This window comes from Octopus bimaculoides, chromosome 3 (assembly GCF_046866305.1).
Source record: "Octopus bimaculoides isolate indiv1 chromosome 3, ASM4686630v1, whole genome shotgun sequence".
Lineage (NCBI taxonomy): Eukaryota > Metazoa > Mollusca > Cephalopoda > Octopoda > Octopodidae > Octopus > Octopus bimaculoides.
The window spans coordinates 47,705,952-47,725,141 of NC_142930.1; the positions used below are offsets into that span (position 1 = coordinate 47,705,952).

Consider the following 19,190-nt stretch of genomic DNA (forward strand, 5'->3'; position numbering starts at 1 on the left):
TTCTACTTTGTCTTTTTTCCATATATATCTACTCTGTGTTCCTCTTCAACCTTTTACATATATATATATATATATATATATATATATATATATAAATATATATATATATATATACACACACACACACACACACACATATTATCATCATCATCATCATTACCACTTTCCATCTGATACATGCAGCAACAGAGATAAACTTGTACCTTTGTCATTAGGCATGCCATATTCTTTTTCTGGCACATGCATAAGGTCAGACCCATCCTGATTCTGTTTACATAATTCATGAACTGGCTACTCATTACATTTTCTCAACAGCCAAGTGTAAATAATTGAATCCTGACAATCCCTTTAATGCAAACCAGAACTAATTGATTAACTGACCTTTCCTGAGACCCTTGTGGTTTAATCTCAGGTGTTTGTAAGTGATAGGGGTGGGAATTTTAAAGTTATCATAAAACTTTTAAAACTTTTGATTGTAACTTTGTTTAGAAATTTAATCTTTTCTTGTACATGCAATATTGGTACTCTAGTTGGTGTGTGTGTGTGTGTTTGTATATATATATACATATATACATATTCATCAGCACGACTCTTTTATTTCTCTTTCTCTTTTACTTGTTTCAGTCATTTGACTACGGCCATGCTGGAGCACCACCTTTAGTCGAGCAAATCAACCCCAGGACTTATTCTTTGTAAGCCTAGTACTTATTCTATCGGTCTCTTTTGCCGAACCGCTAAGTTACGGGGATGTAAACACACCACCATCGGTTGTCAAGTGATGTTGGGGGGACAAACACACATACATATATATATATGTATACATATATATATATGTATACATATATACGATGGGCTTCTTTCAGTTTCCGTCTACCAAATCCACTCACAAGACTTTGGTTGGCCCGAGGCTATAATAGAAGACACTTGCCCAAGATGCCACGCAGTGGGAATGAACCCGGAGCCATGTGGTTGGTAAGCAAGCTACTTACCACACAGCCACTCTTGTGCCTATACGACTGTATATATATATATAGTCATCAGCATGACTATATATATATATATATATATATATATATATACATACATATATACATACATACACACACACACACATATATATACATACGTTGTTGGTGATTTCTTTTCCTTCTTTGGACTATTCCCTTTCTCCTTTCCAATGAAGAACCAAGCTCGCAATGTCAAACTCTCTCTTTTCACTGAGCATCAAGCTAATACATTTCTTGTACACACCTTCTTATCCATTAATTTTACTTGTTTATTTGGATTACACACACACACACACACATATATACATACACTTTACTAGTGAAGGGGAGAGAATCTCTTATCATCATCATCACATTTTGCTTGTTTTTTTTCTATACTAGTATGGCTTGGATGAAACACCTGAGGTAGTATTTTGTAGTCAAATGCCTACCCTTATTTATTTTTAAAATGGTATATAATTATATCTATGTGTGTGTGTGTGTGTGTGTGTGTGTGTGTGTGTTAATGCATCCCTGTGCCTGTTGTTAGTTTTTCTTTATAACTTGTCTTTTCAAGACTTTAAAAGGAAAAAAAAACAAAAACAAATAAGTTACTGGGAATGGGTTTCATTGATGAAAACCTTTCAAAACACTACCTCAATCTGGTTACAAGTGAATTACTGAAACCAGTTAAAGAGTAAAGACAAATGGATATATCTGACTGTTTATTTGCTGGATTTTCAGCCAAACAAGAAACTGAATTCTCACTATAATTAAACACACCACTCAACCATAAAACAACACTCATATATATATTACTCTTTTACTTGTTTCAGTCTTTTGACTGTGGCCATGCTGGAGCACCGCCTTTAGTCGAGCAAAATCGACCCCAGGACTTATTCTTCGAAAGCCTAGTACTTATTCTATCAGTTTCTTTTGCCGAACTGCTAAGTTATGGGGACGTAAACACACCAGCATCGGTTGTCAAGCGATGTTGGGGGGACAAACACAAACACACATACATACATATATATATATATATATGTATACATATATATATATATGTATACATATATATACGATGGGCTTCTTTCAGTTTCCGTCTACCAAATCCACTCATAAGGCTTTGGTCGGCCCAAGGCTATAGTAGAAGACACTTGCCCAAGATGCCACGCAGTGGGACTGAACCCGGAACCATGTGGTTTGTAAGCAAGCTACTTACCACACAGCCACTCCTATGCCTATATATACATAACATACAAAGACATGTGAGTGTATATAGAGTAATTTTTATGATGTATATTCCATTTGTTCAATCAACTGAATAGCAAGCTAATTGCATTAGTGAATGGCTGAATATTCCACAGACCTGTGTGCTGTTAGGAGTAATCCTCTGGTAGAAACAACATGGTAAAAGGGGATGGGGGTGCATTTGAAATGCAGATGCAGTCAACTCAAAGTTCTACTCACAAGATTTGGATCATGTGAAAGTTATGGTACAAACCATTTTGAGGCAAGACTTATGCACCCCCCACCAAAACTGCCCTTTTTAAAAAATTTATTTTTTCTGCACAAACACCCCTCTTCGGCTACGGGGAATACGAATCTGCAAAAAATTTGGCAAAAATCGGCATTTTAAAATTACCACCCCCATCTCCATTTCCTTTATTTTTTTACTTTTCTCAGAATTTTTTTTTTTTAAATATGTGGAAAAATACAGATAAATTCTAAAAAAAATTTCCCAAAATTTTTGTAAAATTTTTTTTTAAGAATCTTTTTTTTCTAAATATGCGGAAAAATACGTACATTATGATCGGACAGAAATTTCAAAACATTTATGTAGTTATGGTTAGGGTTGGGGTTTTAGGGTCAGGGGCTAGGATTGGGGTATTACGGTTAGTGTTGGAAAAAAAAAGTCAAAATTGAAGAATTTGGAGGTGGGAGGGGTAGAATTTAACAATGCCGATTTTTGGCAAATTTCCGGAACTTCCATATCGGAAAACGGGGGTTTGGAGCAAAAAAAAAATTTTTTAAATAAACAAATTTGGAAGAAAATGGGGGAGGGCGGAAGTCTTTCCCCATTTGCCCAAGATGTCAAGCAGTGGAAATGAACCTGAGACTTAGTGATTGCAAATCTGAGTTCTTAACCATTCTGCCACGCTTGTGTCAATGTTCATGTGTGTATGTGTGTTTAGACACATAATCAGCCAAATGTACCATATGTTTAAAGAAAATTGGAGGGAGTTTCTGAGAGAAAATGAAAGCAAAGCAGTGTTACCATGCTTAGCAGTGTTACGGTTGATAACAATAAACCAAGCAAGGGGTCAGGGAGTTGTTTATCATTATAGCTATCTACCGATCCCCTCACTTTCTGTCAAAACACACACTTTTCACATCCAACCTACTACTTCTTCTTCTCCCGAATCATTATTGTTCGTTATCTGTTTCTCTCTATACATATTTCTCACTGTATGTAACAGATTACTTTCGGTATATCTCACACATATATCTGCACTCTAACCGTTCCCACTACTCTCTCTCTCTCTGAAATGCTTACACAACCTCTCTCACCGTTTCCTCAAAAAACACACGCTCACTGCAATTATTCTTACATTCCTGTCTTTCCATTTTACGCGCAGATGCTCTGTCAGCTCCTCACACTCGCATACAACACACACACACACACACACCTATTCCCTTTCATGTTGTTGATAGTTGTTACCTTACGCCTTACCACCTCGCACTAACAGTTTCCACCATCCCTTCCTTTACACCCACACACGTTCTACAACATCCTCTAATACCTCTTATACCCATTCTATCTTCCTTTCACTCACGCTTTATAATCTCCTTAACAGCCCTATAGCCAGTATTCATATACGCTCAATTCTTCTGCGTCTTCTCTCACATGTTCTATCTCAATGTCGTACTTTTTCGAACCACCCGCTCTATTACCATAAACACCACCATGTTCTAACACACACACACACACACACTTTCTCTCTCTCTCTCTCTTTCTCACACACACACATCACAAGTCGTTACATTTCTACGCATATGCACGCACGATCACCACCAGCCTTCGTGCAAGCCTTCTGTACAAGCGCCAATTGTCAACCACGAAGTCGATGGGAGAATATATCTACGACAACACTATATTTGGAAGCAACTGTTGATACACAAGCGAGGAGTATGTATAGCTTCTGTGCGTGAGTGAGAGGAAGAGAGAGAGAAAAGAGAAGGGGGAGAAAGAGAGACAGACAGAAATACAGAGTGTGAGTGTGTATGTGTGCGCGTAGATATGCATGTACGCATGTGATTGAACCTCAATGTGTGTTTGTGAGCGAGGCTGGGAGACGGGGATGCGTGGAATGTGAACATGTGTGCTTAAAACTCGATATTTTTTCCTCCAATAAACATCAATAACCATATACATATATATAACACCCACACACCCACATATATATATATATACACACACACATATATATATTGCTTATGTATACGTAAAATTCTCTGTCTCTCTTTCTCTCTCTCTCTCCACACATATATAAGTGTATTTGTAATTTAATTCGTATTAGCCATGATGGATAAGTCTATATATTTAAACGTGCACGTATGTAAATATGCGCGCGTTAACATAAGTACATGTACGCTACATACATGCATATAAATTATGAGTATGTGTTTCAGAATATGTCTATCTCTCATATACTTGCATGTGTATATATATATATATATATATATATATATATATATATATATATATACTTTATTTAAAAGCAGCAGAAATATAACAAAAAAACCGTTATATTTCTGCTGCTTTTAAATAAAGCATATTACTCTACCTCTGGTATTTGAGTACTCTTTTTTCCACCTTGTTGCACATTCCATGTGCTTACTCGGGTATATATATATATATATATATATATATATATACATTCACATACTTTATTAAAAAGCAGCAAAAATGTCACAAAAACTGTAACTCAGAGTTTCACGTTCCCTTTCGTCGGACAGTTTTGGTTAGATTTTTGATGCTTTTAATAAAGCAGCAAAATATAGCCCTGGTATTTGAGTACTATTTTTTCCACATTGTATATGCATATATATGTACATGTATGTATATACGTTCATCTACATGTACATATAGATACATAACTGGGTACATGACGTGGCAAAAGAACAAGGACAAAATGGTAAACAAGGTGCAACAAACAAGCAGGCCACATAGAAACATCCCCTTCATCAGCTGCCACCATTAAAACTCCGGCGTTTCGAAGAATTAAGGCAGTACGCATCGTTAAAATGGTTCTTCCCACGAACACAAATTAAATTGTTTTCGTGGAGGGTAGTGGCGGACGGAAAACAAGACAGGAAAACGAAACGGTGAAATAAACAAACAAAAAGGCTGTTCAGCCAGACGTGAAGTGTGTATGTCTTGAACGCTGTGAAGCACGTACAAGAGGGGCAAAGAAGTACGTGCAAGCTTGGTAATTCCAAGAACGAAAAGAAATAGCAGCCGGACACACGTGACCAAGGCTGTGTGAAGAGAAAGAGTAGCAGAGGGAAAAGACGGGGAGGAAGTAGAATAAAAATGAGCAACGCGGGGTAGAGAGAGAGAGAGAGAGAGAGAGAGAGAGAGAGAGAGAGAGAGAGAGAGAGATAGTAGTAGTAACGGTGAGAGGCGAAGGACGAGTAACAAGAGATAGAGAGAGAGAGAAGTAGTGACAGGTAGAGGCGAAGAACAGTAGAGGGAAGAATGAGAGGGGGAGATAGAAATAGAGAGAGTCGCGTTAGAAAAATAGTTAAAACTTACTGTATAAAGGTAACACACACACACACACACACACACACACACACACACATATATATACTTTATGTATGGTAGATGAGTTCAGCACAAAATTAGATTCAGATGAATATGGTACTTAAGTTGAGGCACCAGAATTTAGTACGGTATTATCCATACAATTTGCATCATAGCATAATAATTTTGAAATATCTATAAAAACCGTCAAAAGCTTGTTTATATTTATATTGTTTGATTTATTATGATGTTTAATATGTTTTGCTAAAATTGCCGTTTCTTTTCAGATATCATCAGAAAAAGGTAATTAAAATTCATTAAAATGACAGATCTATCGGACTTACAAAGAGGTCAAATTGTTGGTGCTCGTATGGCAGGCACTAGCGTAACGAAAACAGCCGAAATGTTTGGTGGATCAAGAAGTACTGTCTCGAAAGTAATGACAGCCTTTGAGAAAGAGGGAAAAACCTCCTCATCGAAACAAAACTGTCAGATAGGGACCGTCGGACTCTTACGCAAATTGTTAGAAAGGAGCACACAAGTACAGCTCCCAAAATTACTGCAGAGCTTAATGACCATCTTAAGAATACAGTTTCCACAAAAACTGTTCGCCGGGAGCTGCACAAAGCCGGATTTCACGGGAGGGCTGCAATCAGAAAACCACTACTTTCAAAAACAAACGTTGCCAAGCGTTTAGAGTGGAGTAAAAACCTACAGAATTGGTCCCTAGAGCAGTGGGAGAATGTTATTTTCTCAGACGTGTCATCCTTTACCTTATTTTCGACCTCCGGCAGAGTATATGTGTGGAGACAACCAAAAGAAGCATTTAACCCAGGCTGCCTTCTTCCAACTGTTAAACATGGAGAAGGAACTGTGATGATCTGGGGGGCTGTATCTTGGAAATACGCCGGTTCAATGGTTTCCCTTCATGGCAGAATTAATAGTCAAAACTATTTAAGCATTTTAGCTGTTCAAATTCATCCTGTGGTTGCGGAACTGTTTTCGGAGGGAAACGCAAACTTTCAGGATGATAATGCACCAATTCACACAGCTAAAATTGTTACTGAATGGCACGAGGAACATTCTAGTGAAGTTGAACATCTTATCTGGCCAGCACAGTCCCCAGATCTCAATATTATTGAACATTTATGGTGCATTTTAGAAAAACAAGTAAAGAGTCGATATCCTCCACCATCATCATTACATGAACCGGAGGCTGTTTTAGCTGAAGAATGGACAAAATTCCTTTGGAAACAATTCAAATTTTGTACGAGTCCATAACTCGTACAATTCAAACTGTAATTACTGCTAAAGGCAGTCATACCCCATGTTAAAATAAATTTGTTTGAAATTTTAAGGTGTTTCCATTATTTTGTCCAACCCCTGTATATTATATATATATATATATATATATATATATATATATATATATATATGCACATATGTGTGTGTATAGCTTGTATGTACGTATGACCGCTCATACGTGTGTATGCTTATGTGTGCGGTCATGCGTATGTATATATGCAATCGACACGCATTCATAAAATCATGTGTAAAAAAAAAATATACTCCCCAAACAACCCAAAAGACACAAGTTATTTAACATGAAAGAGCTCAACATGAAATTAAATTAAATTAAATTTAAGTCACAACGTTGCAGTGGAAATTGAAACGGAAATAAACATGGGCGTCACCAGGATTTCGACACAGAGGGTTATCAATTATTAAAAAAAAAACCCATTAATCGTGAAAAACACAAATAAAGTATTTGATAATTCTAATTACAAGGCGCTATGTGTGCGAGCGCGAGTGTGTATATATAATCTCTTATTACTCTTTTACTCATTTATTTGTTTCAATCATTTCACTGTGGAGTAAGCACAGCCTTTAGTCGAACAAATCGATCCCAGGACTTTTTCTTTGTAAGCCTAGTACTTATTCAATCGCTCTCTTTTGCCGAACCGCTAAGTTACGGGGGCGTAAACACACCAGCATCGGTTGTCAAGCGATGGGGGGAACAAACACAGACACACATACATACGAACACACATATACACACATATATATACGACGGGATTCTTTCAGTTTCCGTCTACCAAATCCACTCACAAGGCTTTGGTCAGCTTGCGGTTATAGTAGAAGAAACTTGCCCAAGATGCCCCGCAGTGGGAAGTAACCCGGAACCATGTAGTTGGTAAGAAAGCTACTTACCATACAGCCACTCCTGCGCCTCTCTCTCTCTCTATATATATATATCAAAATGATTCATAGTATATATAAATTAGTAAAATATAAAATTTTTATCTATACATAAAAACAGGGGTGGGGTAATCGATGGTATTATGTGGCCATGAGGGGTGGCGGTGGCCCCAAAAGTTGGAGGACCTCTGTACGAGAGCTTCGAGCCAAGCAAAGCGCTGTGAGTGTATTCTGTAGACAGAAAGAAGCTCGTCGTGTATGTATATCTATATAGATATATATATATCATAAATATACAGGGATTAGCATGAGTTGCTTCTCCAACATAGAGAATTTAGAAATAGCAGTCAAAGAACTACTGATTCTAAACTACAATTTTTTTCTCTAACGTATGTTGGAGAAGCAACTCATGCTAATCCCTGTATATTTATGATTATAAATGATTTTACCGATAAAGGTTTTTTCATACTGAACTACTTGGCTAAATTGTTAATTATTAATTTTATTACTAATTGACGATTCCCTGCCCTATATCTGTAGATATATATATATGTTAGAACGGATTTTAGGGTTTGAAGAAACGCTGTAAAGCTGAGCGCTTTATGGACGTGAAACCTAGGGTAACTCCATAGACCGGCTATACCTCTCTCTCTCTCTCTCTCTCTCTCTCTCTCTATTTTGTTTGCAATGTCCTGTACCCAGATATGCACCTATACATACAGGTGGATGTCGGTATGCACATACCTGTACATATATTTGCATATACTCATTTACTATTTGTTTTTACAATTTGTAAGTAGTTTTCGTAACTTCATATTTTCCAACGCTACTCTATCTCTTTCTCTTTCTCTTCCTCTATCATTTTTCCCCTTCTCGTTCTTCCTCTTTACTACTACGTATCTCGCTTTACCCCTCTCGTTCTTCCTCTGTTACTACTACGTATCTCTTTTCCCCCCCTCGTACTTCCTCTCTTTCTCTTTTCCTCTCGTTGCTCACCTATTCTTCTACTTCCTCCTTTTGTTTCTCCCTCTACCACTCTCTCTCTCTTCCCCTTACACCGGCATGGTCACATGCTTCCGGTCAATAATCCTTTTCTTCCTTGGCTATCGCCGAGCAAACACGCGAACTACTTCGTCCCTACTTTCAAGTTCGTGCCTCACAGCGTTCATACACGCATAATTCTTTTCGTCTGGCCGTAAAGCCTTTTCTGTTTGTTTTCCTGTCTTGTTTTTTGTCCGCCACTACATTCCTCCATGGCAAGATTTAATTTGTGTATACAAATTTAATTTGCAGTCCATGGGAAGAGCCGTTTTAGCGATGCGTCCTGCCCAGCTCTTCGAAATGCCGGTGTTAAAACGGGGATATCTGATGAAGTAGAATGTTCTCTATGTGGCTTGTGTGTTTTCTCGTCTACGTTTTGTTTGCAATGTCCTGTACCCAGATATGCACCTATACATACAGGTGGATGTCGGTATGCACATACCTGTACGTATATATGCATATACTCATTTACTATTTGTTTATATATATATATATATATATATATATATACATATATATATATGTGTGTGTGTGTGTATTATCTCTACAGATAAATCCCTCTATTTACATAATATCGAGGTCTCTTTCTTTCTTTTGTTGTCCTTCCTATCAATATATATATTTTACTCTTTTATTTATTTCAGTCTTTTGACTACGACCATACTGGAGCACCTTGCTTTGCACTTATGTGCTCACCCGTGCGCGCGTGTGTGTGTGTTTATGTCCCAGTAATTTAGCAGCGGGCAAGAGGGACGGATAGAATACGTCTCAGGCGTTCCAAAAAAAAACGGAAAATAAATGAATAATGCTAATAGTAAGTACTGGGGTCGATTTATTCAACTGCAATTCTTCAAGGCGGTGCCCCAGTTTGGCCGCAGTCTGATGACTAAAATATATATATATATATATATATATATATATATATATATATATATATATATTCTTTCATTGAATTGTTGCAGCAATACCGGGCCTTGAAGGGCTTTTGTTGAATGAATCGACCCCAATACTTTTACTTTATTTTATTTTATTGTATTTCTGCTGCTTTTTACTCAATCCTCGCGTCTGACGAAGTGTTAAACTACGAGGACGTAAACAAACTAACACTAGTTTTCAAACACGCATCAACATAAATAAATACACACACACACGTGTGTGTGTGTATCATCATCGTCGTTTAACGTCCGCTTTCCATGCTAGCATGTGTTGGACGATTTGACTTAGATATATATATTAAAAATGGTGAAGGGATTACCTTAAGTTTTCCGTCCATAAAGGGTTTAGCGTTATGGCGTATCGCCGGATCCCCAAAACTAAACCCTTTATGGACGGGAGACCTAAGGTAATCCCATAAACCTGCCTTCCTCATTTTTAATATATACTACTCTACATCTTAGAGTGTCCTTCTTTCAGATGTATGTTTTTTACAGACTATATATATGTGTGCGCGCGCGCGCATGCACATACACACACACACACACACACACACACACACAATTGTAGAGCTGTACTTTTAGAAAAGGGTTCACTTGTTCGCTCGGCTGAGCTTTACACAGGCTCGTGTACTCTCAAAAAATTATCAGTATGACACAGTATGTGTGTGTGTGTGTAACAATTTTAAGCTATAAACCCTCATAATCAAAAAAGCTGTTTATTGACAATTTTATAAATACCTACTCCTTTGCCAGTGTATTTACTTATATGTGCTTGTACGAGTATGTATCTTTTATCTTTTTATCTTTCACTTGTTTAAGTCATTAATACTGCGGCCATGCTGGGGCACCGCCTTGAACAATTCGTTTTTAGTCAAATAATCACTCGACCCCAGTACTTATTTTTTGTTAACCCAAATACTTATTCTATCGGTCTCTTTTGCCGAAATGCTAATTTGCGGGGACGTAAACACACCAACACCGGTTGTCAAGTGGTGGTGGGGGACAAACGCAGAAACAAACACACACACACACACAACAGGTTTCTTTCAGCTTCAGTACCAAGTCCACTCACTGGGCTTTAGTCGACCCAAGGCTATAGTAGAAGACACTTGTCCAAGGTGCCACATAGTGGGACTGAACACGGAACCATGTCTATGGATAGACGGATGGGTATTATGTGTGAATGCAAGCATAGAAGCAAGTAAGTATGCATGCAGGTGTGTGTATATATATATATATATATATATATATATATATATATATATATATATAGCATGGCCCCTGCGCAAGGATGACACGCAAATTCGTGAAGCGTTCCATATTTTTTCTAACAGGGTGGTGCATCAGCATGGCCGCAGCTCTGAGCTGAAACTTTGAAATGAAATATATATATATGTGTGTGTGTGTGTATGTGTATAAATGTATGTATGTTATTCTCTGAGATTATTTCAGTTTCTTTTACAGAATACATGTCAGTCACCAAAAATGTGTTACAGTTCTTTTGCTTAAGTGAAGAACACTCTCGAGATTTGCAGTTATCTGAGCTGGGTGGTTTGTGTGTGTGTGTGCGTGTGCATATGTGCAAGTGGATAAACTTTTCTCTGCGTAGTGGGTGTGCATGTCACACTGGTACACAAGTGTGGGTGCTTCGTTACAGCTTGAGTGCATATGTGCATATTCCACATATATTCATACATACCTTACTGCGTACATCCGTTCGAGCTTAGTAAACTTATGGAGAATTCTTGGAACGTTTTTGAAATGTTTATGGTAATCTAAACTACTATAATTGGAGAATGTGGATCATTTGGCTCCGTTCTTCTCTGGAGAATCTCAGCATGTATGCATGCATGCATGCTTACATACATTTATGCATGTATGTATGTATGTATATATATGTATGTATGCACAAATGCATGCATGTATGTATGTATGTCATTTTTTAGTTTTATTTCAAGATTTCTTGCCAATAGAGAAGGAACCAGTTTCTAACTTAGATCTAAGTCTCCTTCATTGGAATTTCAACAACATCAACAGAGTATTTTTTTTATATGTGTGTGCGTGTGTGTGTGTGAAGTATTGGGAGTTAGTGCATGTGTAAATTTGCAGGTTTTGTTTTCTGTATGTATTCACATGCTGCATATAGTTGCATGTCTACACATGCATATATATACTTCAATAATAAATTTTGGGAAAGTTTCACAAATTTTTACAGTTCCAATGATGGTTTGGATCTGTAGTCTTCAGATCAGCTTTCTCTTTTCAGGTTTCGTGAAGCCTAACTTCTCAAGATTGACAAATAGTCAGTGTGTTACATATCCCAAAGCCAGCAATGGTTATAGGTATAAACCTGAACTTATAATCTGGATAGAGTAACTGTAGATTTCTCATTAGTGCAGTATGCATGCATGTATGTATGTATGTTATCAATCAGTTTCATTTCTGTATTTCTTGTCAATAGAGAAAGGACTCTAACATAGATTCAAGGCTCTTTCATTGGAACTTTTATCAACATCATCTAGGTATTTGTACATATGTGTGTGTGCAGTATTTGGCGTTAGTTTATGCGCAGATTTGTATGTTTGTTTTATGGATGCATTTTTATGTATATATTTTCATGCCTAGGCGTATGCATATGTATTTATGCGCAGATTTGTTATGTATGTATGTATGTATCATTCAACTACAGTAGTAGTTGAATATTCTCAAGGCCACAATTTACTCAGATGCAGCACATTGTATAACTTGTTGCTAATTCAGTTCTTAACCAAATTGAAAATTGTTAACATGTTTGAAGAGGACTGATCCCTAGCTACATTTTGGAATTTAAAAAATTGAGACTTGATCCAGTAGAAAAAAAAGTTTACATCAAAATTTGTAGCGTAAGTAACACCACCAATCAAGTTTAGATCTAAATAACTTTTTTATTTTAAAAGCCAAATATATTTATCTTAGCTTCAATGATAGAAGCAAGCATGAAGAATTTCATAGTTTTGTTCCCATTCAACAAAAATTTGTATCAAAAGAGTTGTGAGGTAAAATATCATGAAAAAAATATAAGTATGGCAAAAAATTGGATTTAAGTATAATTAACTTTTTTTTATTTTAAAAACAAACTATATTTTAATTAAGCTTAAATGATAGAGCTCAATTCGAGGAATTTCATGGTACCAATCTCATGCAATGAAGTTTTAAAAGGAAAAGTAATGAGAGTTTGTTTCTCAAATTTGAGGGTGATACCCTAGCAGCTGAGGGAACCTGTGGAAGAGGTAGACCCAGGAAAAGCTGGGATGAGGTGGTGAAGCACGGCCATCGAACATTGGGCTTTACCGAGACAATGACTAGTGACCGAGACCTTTGAAGATATGCTGCGCTTGAGAAGACCCGACAAGCCAAGTGAGACCATGGCCTATGTCAGTGGGTGTAACCAGCCCACTTATGAATACCTCTCATTCATTGGTCAATAAACTTTGCTTGCAAAGACCTATTGAGGCAAGTGAAATCAAAATCGCTGAGGTGGCGGATGACAGTACCGCCTGATTGGTACTCGTGCCAGTGGTACGTTAAAAGCACATCCGAACGTGGGGTGTAACTGGCCCACTTATGAGTACCCCTCATTCAATGGACAATGAACTTTGCTTTCGAAGACCTATTGAGGCAAGTGAAAACAAATCAAAATTGCTGACGTGGCCAATGACAGTACCACCTGATTGGCACTCGTGCCAATGAAATGTTAAAAGCACATCCAAGCATGATCGTTGCCAGGGCCATGGATTGGCTCCCATGTGAAAAGCACCATTCAAGCATGATTGTTGTCAGTGTCGCCTTACCAACACATGTGCCGGTGGCACGTGAAAAACAACATTCGAGCCTGGTCGTTACCAGTGCTACTGGACTGGCTTCCGTGCCGGAAGCACATAAAAATCACCTTCTGAGCATGGTCGTTGCCAGAACCACCTGACTGGCCCTCATGCCGGTGTTACGTAAAAACACCTACTACACTCTTGGAGTGGTTGGCATTGGGAAGGGCATCCAGCTGTAGACACTTTGCTACATCAGAATGAGCCTGGTGCAGCCTCTGACTCACCAGTCCTCAGTCAAATTGTCCAACCCATGTCAGCATGGAAAGCAGACATTAAACAATGATGATGATGATGATGATGATGATGATGATGATAATACGGTTCTATACTTTTTTATGAATATAGTTCTATAAGGGACTTTTAATGTATGTCACTGGCATCATTGTGGTAAGGAAAAAATTATCAATGAAACCGCTAATTGACACATTTGACACATTATTAATTAGCATAATAGCATAGCCTGGAAAAAAACATGGATTGCATGGAAAAATGCAAGCAAGATAAATAATATTCTTACGATTATAAACCTGCAAAATTACAGGACAAGTTATTACACTTGGAAAAGTTTAGGATAACTTATTACATCTGGTAAAGTACAGGAAAAGAAAATTTTTACCTGAAATATTCCAGCTAAAGATAAAATTTGAATAGTAAAAATTATTTGATTTTAATTTACATAGTAACATTATAATTAAAAAAAGGTACCATCATTTTGCTAAAATATTGACACACTAGAATACTTAAAAAATGAGAGCCAGATGTACCAATAAAGCTAAAGTTTTATGCAAAGTAGAATAGTATATATGGTAGGCAAATTCATTATGTAAAAGATAGGCATTGGGTCAAGATTAAAAATGTGAAGACTTGGCAATAACTTAGACAGTAACTTAAGCAAATTTTACTGTGAATTTTTTGTTATAGGTAGTTTTTACTGTAATATATAACTAATTTTTGTATTATTCTATTTATTGTACTAACTAATTATATACTACTATTACTTTTTATAACCTATTTTCAAATTTTTAATTATCAATTAATAACTAAAAAAAAAATGAATTTTTGTAAAGTGCAAAAAATATTTTAATTGAGTTATTTTTTAAATTTTTAGTAGAAGCAACAAGTAATAACAAATAGAAGTAATAACCTGTAATAAAATTCTTAGCTTTAATAAATGCTAATATTTTCTAAATCTAAATATTTCATTTGAAATTTTATCCTTAGCTGCAATATTTTAAGTAAAAAATTTTCTTGTTCTGCACTTTACCAGATGTAATAAGCTGGCCCAAACTTTGCCAAGTGTAATAACTTGTCCTGTCATTTACCAGGCTTATAATCTTAAGAATATTATTTCCCCATGGATGGATGGATGGATGGATGGATGGATGGATGGATGGATGGATGGATGGATGGATGGATGGATGGATGGATGGATGGATGGATGGATGGATGGATGGAGGGTTTTGGGTGGATGGGTGGAGTGAGTGAGTGAGTGAGTGAGTGAGTGAGTGAGTGAGTGTGTGTGTGTGTGTGTGTGTGTGTGTGTGTGTGTCAATATTCAGTTTTATTTCAAGATTTCTTGCCACCAGAGAAAGGACTGGTTTCTAATGTAGATTCAAGACTCCTACATTAGAATTTAACATTTTTACATGTATGTATATGTGCAGTAATTGGACTCAATGCACGTGTAGATTTGTTTGTTTTGTTTTATGTATGTATTCTCATGCATATAGTGTATGCTTAGGCATGCACATATATACTAAAATGATAAACAATTGGAAAGTTTTGCAAATTTTTTACAGTTCCAGTTCTGGCTTGAATCTGTAGTCTTCAAATCAACTTTCCCCTTTCTAGTTTTGATAAGCCTAATTTCTCAAGATTGGCACTTAGGCAGTGTACTATATACATATGTATGTATGTATGTATGCTGTAAATGTATGTAAAATGTTATTTTGAGTTAAAGATTATTTAGAGTTCAATGAGAGTAATCAATACCACAAGCACCTGGCAAGCAGTAGATATATGGTTTAATTTTTTGTTCACTTTTATCCATTGTTTTTCTTTACCTTGGGTTGCATGCACACACACACACACACACACACACACACACACACACACACACGACACAGGAAAGTGTCTTCCACTATAGCCCCAGGCCAACCAAAGTCTTGTAAGTGGATTTGGTAGATGAAAGCCGAAAGGAGTCCATGGTATGTGTGCGTGTGTCTTTTTTGTTTATGCCTATGTCCCATCACTTGACAACTGGTGTTGGTTTGTTTACTCTCCTGTAACCTAGTAGTACAGGAAAAGTGATGGTAAGAATAAGTACCAGACTTTAGAAAATAAGCACTGTAGTTGATTTGAGTAAAAAGTCCCCTTCAATGCGGAGCCCCAGTATGGCCTCACTCCAATAGCTGAAACAAGTAAAAAGACATAGTGTGTGTGTGTGTGTGTGATATATGGTCATAATTTTACATTTGCTTTTCTAGAGTTATATGATTTGGATAGGTCCTTTCAACATTAAGTCTTGAAGTTACTGTCTCTTAGATGGGTTGGGTACCATATCTTGCTCATATGTTTTACATTTCTTATGGCTGACCACTTTATTGCAAAGTACTTGGTGCACTTTATCATGACACCAACAATAGAGACACTGTCTTATACCCAGATTCTTCCTTTTTACTCAGTGACATGTGGAGGCGCAATGGCCCAGTGGTTAGGGCAGCGGATTCGCAGTCATAGGATCGCGGTTTCGATTCCCAGACCGGGCGTTGTGAGTGTTTATTGAGCAAAAACACCTAAAGCTCCACGAGGCTCCGGCAGGGGATGGTGGTGAACCCTGCTGTGCTCTTCCACCACAACTTTCTCTCACTCTTACTTCCTGTTTCTGTTGTACCTGTATTTCAAAGGGTCAGCCTTCCGCGAGAACTACGTTAAAGGTACACGTGTCTGTGGAGTGCTCAGCCACATGCACGTTAATTTCACGAGCAGGCTGTTCCGTTGATCGGATCAACTGGAACCCTCGACGTCGTAAGCGACGGAGTGCCAACACTCATCCATTCACTGGCCCTAGATGGGTTGTTTCACCCTGCAGCAAGATCACAGGGAGTCCCTAAATCCTTACACTGTTTCTGTTTGTTCATTCCTTTCCATTTTGTCTTTTGGTTTCGTTTATAAATAGAACAAGAGAACTAAAGTGATAATAGAAGTGAACTGAGTGATGGAAAGCAGGGGTAAGGGAAAAGAGAGTAAGCGAAGAGAGGGTAATGGAAGAGAAAATGTGAGTGTGTGAGTGAAAGAGAGAGATTGAGAAAGAAAGATCACTGATTTGTTGTTGATAGTAAAGAGACTGAATATAAGTGGGGATGTTGAGAGAAGGTGGGGGGGGGGAGAAAGAGTGATATATATGTCTGTGAATAACATATATATAGTATTCTATATATATATATATATATACACACAAAGGGATGCTGAAAAGTTCCTGGCTTTGGGAAAAGAAAATACAGGAGGATCTCTTTTACTCTTTTTACTTGTTTCATTCATTTGACTGTGGCCATGCTGGAGCACTGCCTTTAGTCAAGTAAATCGACCCCAGGACTTATTCTTTGTAAGCCTAGTACTTATTCTATTGGTTGCTTTTGCCGAACCGCTAAGTTATGGGGGACGTAAACACACCAGCATCGGTTGTCAAGCGATGTTGGGGGGAACAAACACAGACACACAAACATATGCACACACATACATATATATATATATATATATATATACATATATACGACGGGCTTCTTTCAGTTTCTGTCTACCAAATCCACTCACAAGGCTTTGGTTGGCCTGAGGCTATAGTAGAAGACACTTGCCCAAGGTGCCATGTAGTGGGATTGAACCCGGAACCATGTGGTTCGTAAGCAAGCTACTTACCACACAGCCACTCCTACGCCTCAGTTATGATTGATTTAACATATTTCCTTCTCAAATTCACACACTTATCACAGTGGTCCTTCAGTTTTTCTCAGCCCTGTAAAAGAACTTGGAAGGTTGCGATACTCTTAAAGGCAGGAACTTTTCAGATATATATATATATATATATATATATATATATATATTGATCAACAACAATTGACTTACATCAATTATTATTTTTTAATTCGATACAAATAGACTGTATCCCATCTAACAGCTGTTTCTGCTTCCAATGTTATATGGTATGGCCATTGATATTCTGAAAATAATATTCATCATATTTGGTGATATCCCTTATATGGTTATTCCACCTCTAACTCTTATATATATATATATATATCTATATATATATATATATATATATATGACATATAAGATTGTATAATATATATATATATATATATATATATATATATATATATATGACATATATATATATATGACATATAAGATTATATACATATATATATATATATATGATATAAGATTATATATATATGACATATAAGAGTATATATAAGACATGTAAGATAATATATATATATGACATAAGATTTCATATATATATATATATATATATATATGGTGGTTGTTAGTACCTATACCTTAGGTTCATCATGGTGTCTGATGTGACTTATTGAAAAGGCACCCACATAGATTGCATATCCGATTTGGACCATCAAGAACTGCAGTTGAGTTCTGATCTTTGTATATCTTAAAATGTCTTTTGAGGCCTCCATTAGAATTACAGACCTTACAGCATACATGGCATTGAAAGGTGTGCACAGATATATAGGCAGAATAGTTGGTGGAGGTTTGTTTTTCATGGGTCCTCAAATGAAATTTGAGCCCAGCAAAAGAAAGGCATGATGTGTCACAAACTGTGCACACAAAAAGGTCATTGAGATTCACCTTCTCAATCGCAACATTCTTCTTTAAATCTCTTTTCAGCCTTACGTATGTTATCCTGGCCTCCTCAAATGCTTTTATTCCACTCCATGCTTCTGTTTGCCATCCAGCTCGATCCGAAGCGTTTCTATGGCCCTTGGATCCATTCCAAGTGACTTCATGCTAGTCCTTATGCCGTCCTTAAACCTCTTTTTAGGTTTACACCGATTGCATTTCCCTTCTGCAAGCTTGCCATAAAACAGCTGTTTGGGTGTGCATTCATCTGCCATTCGGACAATATGGCCAGTTCCTGGTTTTGTAAATTCACATGTCATATATATATATATATGCATATAGTGAATGGGGAAAGCTTAATCTGCAATGTTTGCAGTCGTGTATGCTTATCAAGAGCAGGGCTCATTAGCCACCAACGGAGCCGTAAATGCAAAATGTAAGTTAGTACTAGAGCGCAGAATGTCCCTGAAGGTTGGCAATGGTCTTCCTCGGTCAT

At 37.1% G+C, this 19,190-nt stretch overlaps 1 protein-coding gene and 1 pseudogene across 1 annotated transcript in view; one reads left to right on the forward strand and one right to left on the reverse strand.

The window, feature by feature from the left end:
• Positions 1 to 19,190, reverse strand: part of LOC106874285 (calcium-dependent protein kinase C) — a 284,775-nt gene that overhangs the window by 232,617 nt on the left and 32,968 nt on the right. The window lies entirely within an intron of this gene.
• Positions 11,201 to 11,297, forward strand: LOC128247463 (U6 spliceosomal RNA; annotated as a pseudogene).